Raw genomic sequence first — 7,632 nt, 5'->3', positions numbered from 1 at the left:
AATGAATGTCTTAGATAATATATTGTAGGAATCTTCGCACTCCAATAAATAATATATAATATATATATATATATATATATATATATATGTATATATGTATGTATGTATGTATTATATATCTGATACGACTAAATTCAGTTATTTGATTGAATTTCAACTCCTTCCTGTTATTTTATTGTGTTGTAATATTGAATTAGTATTGAATGCTGTAGAATTTTGTAGCTTATTTCTATTATTGCAAGTTAGCTATTGCGCATGTATATACATTTACATGTGTGTGTTTGTGTGTGTATACGTGTGTGTGTGTGTGTGCGCACGCGCGTGTCTATGTATGTGTGAAGCGCAGACGTAGTTGTAAGGTAAAAAAAATTCTTCAGCCCCACTAACCTTAGGCTAGCGTCCTGTTTGCCAGCTCAGGTCAAATTGTCCAACCCATTCCAGCATGGGAAACAGACATTAGAGGATGATAATGGTGATGATGTACATACACACACACGCACACACAAACACATATATGTATATAACCCTTCAATGCCTAGCATAAAGCCACCTCCCTCTCTAATGCAACCCAACTCATCCAAGTGGTCTTTGTGTTTGTCTTGCAAATTACTTGGTCACCTCACAAATACCTTTGCCATGAAAACAACACCCTGTACGCTCTGTAAAATGGGTGGCATCAGGAAGTGCATCCAATCATAGAAACCTGAGCAAAGCAGACATTAGAGCTCAACGGATTCTGTCTCTGTGTCCAATCCATGGCCGCATGGAAGAAGGATATCAAATGATATTAAAATATATTATCTATGCATGTTTTAAGTTGAGAAACAATTCTTGTTATATAAGAATTTCCAATGGTTGAATAAATTTTATTATACTATACTTCTCTAATTATTTATAACCATACACACACATACATACACACATATGTATACATATAATACACACGCACACAAGGTTGTCTCAAAGTAATGCAAAAATGAGCATAACATTTTTTGATCAGTTGACATGGGTTTTTCAAGTAGCACAAATTGGTAGAGCAACTTTTCTTTCTGTTCTTCATTGTAGGCAAATAATGGGAGCCAAGCAGAAGCAACATTCTGTCATTGAGTCTTTGATAAAGAAAGCGTTCAGACTGTCCAACATCAACAGAAGTCCACAGAATGTTTAAAAAAGATGATACCAATGATAAGATTGACATGTTCAAGTGGATGAAGAAGTTTAAAGAAGGGGGGAAAAAAACCCCATCATCGATGACAATCCAGGCAGTGAAACACCATCAACTGCAACCATTGACATGAATCACTGGCAAGTAGACAGACAGACAGACGAATCAGAATTCATGAACTTGTTGCACGACTGAACTGCAATCACACTGCACTACAGAAGATGATGGAAAACTTTAGGCATCAAAAAGTATTTGCAAAGTAGATACCTCAGCAATTGACACCCAATTTGAAGACGAGAAGGGTGGAAGTCTACTATGATCCACCTGAAGCATTTGTACCAATCAAGACACTTTCTCTTTCTTTTGATTTGGTGACAATGAATATAAGGTAGTAACATTTTTATGATCTGGGAATGAAAGCCCACTCCATGGAATGACATCACAGCCCTTCTCCAAGGTCTAAGAAGATCAAGAGCTAACAATCAGCAGAGAAAGTCTTGGTGACTGTTTTCCGGGATGAAAAGGGTGTGATTCTCCTTGACATTTTTTGTGACTTAACTGTAGCATGAAGAGTAAAAGGTGCATTGAGACACTCAAAAAGCATAGAGAGGCAATTAGGAGAAAGAAACCAAAAATGATTCGCATTCACTTTGACAAAGTGCAACCATACAGATCTTGGCAACAAACTAGGCTGGTCAGTGGTTCCCCCATCAACCCAGATCTGGAACCCTCCAGTTTTCACCTTCCAGTCCAATGGAAGACAATCTTCATGAGCAATGTTTTGATGACACAGATGAAATGAAAGTGGCTGTGAAGAGGCAGGTACAGCTATTACAACCATGCACACTAGAATCTTTTTTTCAAAGAGGATTCAAGAGTTGAGTTCAACAATGGTGCAGATGTATTACTTGTGATGAAGCCTAGGTCAAGTAAGGAGGAAGAATTACTCAACCAACATGTGCAGTTTGATCAAGCTATGTCATTTAATGAAAAAGTTATGCTTGCTTTTGCCTTACTTTCAATACAACCCTTATGTGTCTGTGTATATATGTATATATGTCAGTTCAGAGATCTAATAACCATAGACTTGCAAATTCTAACCATGAAAGCCAGTACTTCCTTTGCATATTTAAGCCTTTGGCAACTAAACCAGGAAATTTGCCAAACTTGCTTTCTTTGTGGAGAAGGTGATATTTAGGTCCCCTGCAGGATGAAAAACAAAACCTGAGAAAGGACAAATGAACCCAAGAGAGTCAATGATCATTTACTTGAGTGTATATATGCACATGCATATACATGTGTGTATATACATGTACATATACATGTGTGTATATACATGTACATATACATGTATGTATTTACAATTGTGATACTGATGATGCTTATTGAGCTAGAAACGTATTTACAACAGATTTGTATTATCCTTAATGAAATGCTAATTCTGGAGAATTATTGATTCCTTGGAACAATCTCTCTTTGTCATTCAAAGCTAATTGCAATTGCCGCTAGGTGTTTGTTCACATTCTCTCAAAGCAAAGAGAATTTCAGTAGATCAAAAATTTATCTTGAATGATAGTGTGCCTTTCTTTATCTTTGTTGTTCAAAGTAATGCCACCGGACACTTGGAGTTATTTCTTTTAGCTCATTTTGTGCGTGTGTGTGTGTGTATGAAAGGATGGCTGGCTGGCTGGCTGGCTGGATGGCTGGCTGGCTGGCTGGCTGGCTGGATGAATGGTACTCTCTTGGTTCAATAAGAATTCAGTTGTTCAATCATCTGGATGACCAGCTAAGTGAACTGACGTATATGTGGTTGAGTATTCCACAGATCTTTGGCATACTTCCCAGGCAGGATAAGCATGAAAGAGTGTGTAACGATGCTGTGCTTTTGAATTATGGGTACAAACAGGCTTCGATACAGTTCCTGTTTACTCAATTTCCCTCCCAAGATATAGATTGACCCAAAGTTATAGAAGATGACATCTTCCCAAGATGCTAAACAGTGGGATCAAACCTGGAACCTCTTGGTTGTGAGACAAATCTCTTACCATTCAGCCATACTGTGAAAAATATAACTTATGATGTATCCTGTATGTGACTTATTACTATGTCATCAGTATAATTTTTACATTGGTTTTTCCATGTGGGCATGAATTAAATGAAACTCATTGGGGTAGATACTTCATGGCTGGAGGTTCTTCCAGTCACCAACCTTTATTTGATTTTCAAGTAAGACAGTTTTCATTCCACTGATTTTCCCATGTTTGCTGGATTACATTTGTTCAGGAGACATGTGGAATTGACAATCTCACACATATTCACACACATACACACAAATATACAATATGCCCTTTCTAATGCCAACCATTTTACACTCACAAAGCTTTGGTTGACCCAAGGCTACAGTAGAAGACACTTGCTCAAGATACTATACAGGGAGATATGCCTACACACAATAGCCATCTTTTCAGTTTATGTCTACCAAATTCATTTACAAGGCGTTCGCTGGCTCAGGGCAATAGTAAAAGGCACTTGCCCAAGGTGATGCACAGTCCCAAGGTGGGACTGAACCCAAAACCATGTGAAGCAAATTTCTTAACCACATAACGTCTGTGTCTATGTTTGAATGATAGCCTGTCGTGCACATGGCATTCAAAAGCAAGGGAGATAATCTCATACTAGTAATGTAGTGATGACTTCAGTTTTGAGTGTGCATGTGTGTGTGTGTGTGTGTGTGTGTGTGTGGTGTGCATGTATCTAATGGTTCTAATGTAAAACATTAGGAGTATAATCATAATGGTGCATATACTAAGTAAGTGATAAATAAATATAATATTAATATAAACAGAAAGTAAATATAAATGAAAGTGAATATTTTTTGAGATGATATATATAGTTATGAAATAACAGAGACAAGAAGAGTTCATATGCATAAGTGTTCCTATAAATTATTCTCTATAAAAGTCTTAAAGTTTCTTAGTTGGGGTAGTGGAGTTACTTCTGTTAGAAAGAGTTCTCAGAGGGGTCTGTATAGCATCTTATATAGTGATGTTACACAATGTGAAGATCTCAACAGATATCCATAAACTTATCAGATGGGTAGCACTACTGCAGCAGGGACTTGTGAAAGTGGTTGTGTGTTCCAAACATTCTGAATACATGCTTAGACACTCTTCCATCGCTTTCAAGCAAAGTCTGCCTTTCACTAAAGGGTATCTTTTACTTCCCTTAATGTTAGGTTTAAGTCTCCTATTCTCTATTTGACTGCATAACCTGAGTTGCTTTCTTTAAGCAACCATATGTATTTTGATAATGCTGTTGACAATCGTTTTCTTCATCTCTGAAGAAGGCAGTATGATTCCCATATTGTTGCTTGAATCTCCCCTCAGTCATTCCAATATAACTTTTGGTCTTAGTTTTTACCCATCTATTTTGGAAATTAGTACTCATTTAATTAGTGTTCATACAAACATGATGATATATATAATTGTATAATTGTCAATATCTATAATAAGCCTTCTTTTTGACATATTAAATGTTTATACTTACCAAAACCACAGCCACATGATAGGGTAGTAACCAGCAGGTGCATGCTAAATGCTGTTATCAGACAAAATTGGTGGGCAAACCAGCAGAGTGCTCATGCCAGTCATTATGTGAAATCACCAGTTAATGTCTACCTACCTGGTGGTTTGCTGTTGGCTGTTACTGTAGAACACAACACTATGCTTTGTACTTTAAATGTCAAGCAGATTATTCATGCAACATGCCATAGTGATCATACCACACCCACCACTGTTGATCACCTATCAACTACTGGTACTCAAGTATAACTCACCAACCATCCCACTCAACAAGCATCATGGAAGTTAATTGGTAATTTTCAAGGTATTTTTCTTTTACAAAAACAGTGTCTTCCATACTATAAAATAGTGTGTGTGTGTGTGTCTGTGTGTCATTTCTTTACTACCAACAAGGGGTGACACGCAGAAGGGACAAACAAGGACAGACAAATGGATTAAGTCGATTATATCGACCCCAGTGTGTAACTGGTACTTATTTAATCAACCCCGAAAGGATGCATGCAATGCACAATCACACACACACACATATGCCCATTCAACAAATCCCATCTGACCCCTGCAAGCATGGTAAATGATGGTGGTGATGATTTCACTGAGTGTCAAGGTAATACATTTCTTGTGCACGTCTGCACACTCGTTTTTTTTGTTGTTTTTTTTTTCATTTATTCGAATTGACTATTTACTGCAAACTCACCACTGATTGTCCACATCCTTCTGACTGATTTGGAGTACATGATACGTGGATTTCTTGCTCTACCCTTGCATTACGCTACCCTTTGAACTGTCGTTACGTTCTGAGTTCAAATTCCGCCGAGGTGGGCTTTGCCTTTCATCCTTTTGGGGGGTCAATAAATCAGATACCAGTTGCATACTGGAGTTGATCTAATCGACTGCCCCCCCTCCCCCAAAATTTCGGGCCTTGTGCCTAGAGTAGAAAAAGATATGTATTTATATATATATCTATTAACCTATGTATCTAAGTTTTAGAATAGGTGCACATTACTGCATATAGCAAGAGGCAATTAAAATGACACTTTCATACACACATACACTCACCAAAGTGATTGTGATGATCACCATCGTTTTCCATGCTTGCATGGGTCAACTAGAACTTGTTAATGAACTTGTATATAAGTATGTAGCCATGCATTGCATGTATATGTGTGTGTGTATATATATATATGTGTGTGTGCGTGTGTGTGTATACATATATATATATATATATATATATATATATATATAAAGTAGCTGTATACTGCCAACTTAACGTGACAGTCCCAATAAGGGAATATACTACTGCTGTTTAGCCCTAGGAAGCCAGACCGCTTCTTATTAGGCCTTGACACATTTCCTGTGCCCTTATCCTTACGAGGGGGAGACAAACTCCTCCACACATATATATATATATATGCAACACACACACACACACACACACGCGCGCGCGCGCGCGCGTGCGTATGCAAGCAATGCACGGCCATACACTGACACATGGCTGACAAGGAAATATCCAACTAGCAAATGAATAAATAAACAGATAAATAAATGATCGTCTGCTCCATTGCAGAAATCAGTGCACCAACTCCCCTCTTCTCGCAATAAGACTCAGCCATTCCGCATGTGTGAGACTATGAGTGGTGTTAGTACAGATATATGCATACACGATTATATATATCTATGCCTAAGTCTATAAATACAAGCTTAAGACACAAATGTTTGTGTTTGTTTGTGTTGTTAACGGGATTTATAAGTCCATGTATGAGCGGCGAGGAAGGGGGGATAGATTTTAGGTAAATATTTATGGGTTAGTACGTTGATATTATTCGTATTGAACATACCTACGATCAAAGGCATTCCAACCGTGACTGTCCGTTCTAGGACAGCATCAGTCTTTACTTTATTTTATTTTATTGAAAACAGCAAGGTATGATTTAAAGGAGATTTGGCTTCTATTTTTAGCTGGTCGAGTGAACACTTAGAGGGTCCCTCACTGGCTCGTGAGGGACATCGTTTGTGATGTATATTATATAGACAAGAGTTATATATATATATATATATATATATATATATATATATATATATATATATATATATATATATATCCGAAATCAGTTTCTCTTAAGTGTATTGAATATGTATCAGTCGTGTACATAATGAAGACACACACGTCTATAAAAAAATAAATATCGCATACATTGAATACATAAGCTCTGTGTGTGCGTATATGTGGTGTGGTGTGTGTGTGTGTGTGTGTATGATGCAACGCGTGTCTGTAATACAGTGTCTAATGAAGAAATTACAGCTGACATTCTAGCTGTGTGTCTGCGTGTGCTTGTATGTATGTGCGTGCGAGTGTCAGTATGTCCGTATCTGTAAATGAATGGAAGCTGTCAGCTTCAGAAGAAAGAAGAAGAAGAAAAAAGAGATAATTTAAAATAAAAAGAAGGGCATAAAAAGAGAAAGAAAAAATAAGCAAAACATAAAGCAGTCGAGAGAGAGACTGAATGATGATGATGTGTAGAGAAAGAGTGAAAAGCAGAGATTGGAAATGAAAGGAAGTAATAGACACAGAAGGATGATAAAATGACATGAAGAGAAAAGAAATGTCTCTCTTTGTCTCACATATATGTAAGTATGTTGTGTGTGTGTGTGTGTGTGTGTGTATGTGTGTGTGTGTGTGTATGTGTGTGTATGTGTGTGTGTGTGTACACATACATGCACATATAACATGATTATGTATAATTATATATATACGTATATATGTATAAATACATACATATATATATATATAATTATATATACGTATATATGTATAATTATATATATAAATATATACGTGCAATTATATGGATATATAATTATATATATATATATATATGCATATATATA

The 7,632-nt window shown here is 36.7% G+C and overlaps 1 protein-coding gene across 3 annotated transcripts in view; it reads right to left on the bottom strand.

Moving 5' to 3' along the window:
- The window catches only part of LOC106874755 (palmitoyltransferase ZDHHC11), a 77,395-nt gene that overhangs the window by 67,420 nt on the left and 2,343 nt on the right, over positions 1-7,632 (bottom strand). Inside the window, exon 1 of one of the 3 annotated variants that reach the window (XM_014922597.2) lies at positions 5,441-5,847. The exons of the other annotated variants lie outside the window; for them this stretch is intronic. The gene's annotated coding sequence lies outside the window, so the exon portion shown is untranslated. Of the gene's footprint in view, positions 1-5,440; positions 5,848-7,632 lie in introns of those variants that run through there. 3 annotated transcript variants of the gene reach the window in all.

The sequence above is a fragment of the Octopus bimaculoides genome, chromosome 20, assembly GCF_001194135.2.
Source record: "Octopus bimaculoides isolate UCB-OBI-ISO-001 chromosome 20, ASM119413v2, whole genome shotgun sequence".
In the NCBI taxonomy this organism is placed as follows: domain Eukaryota; kingdom Metazoa; phylum Mollusca; class Cephalopoda; order Octopoda; family Octopodidae; genus Octopus; species Octopus bimaculoides.
The sequence above is the reverse complement of the archived record's forward strand: the minus strand, read 5'-3'. Positions and strand labels throughout refer to the sequence as shown.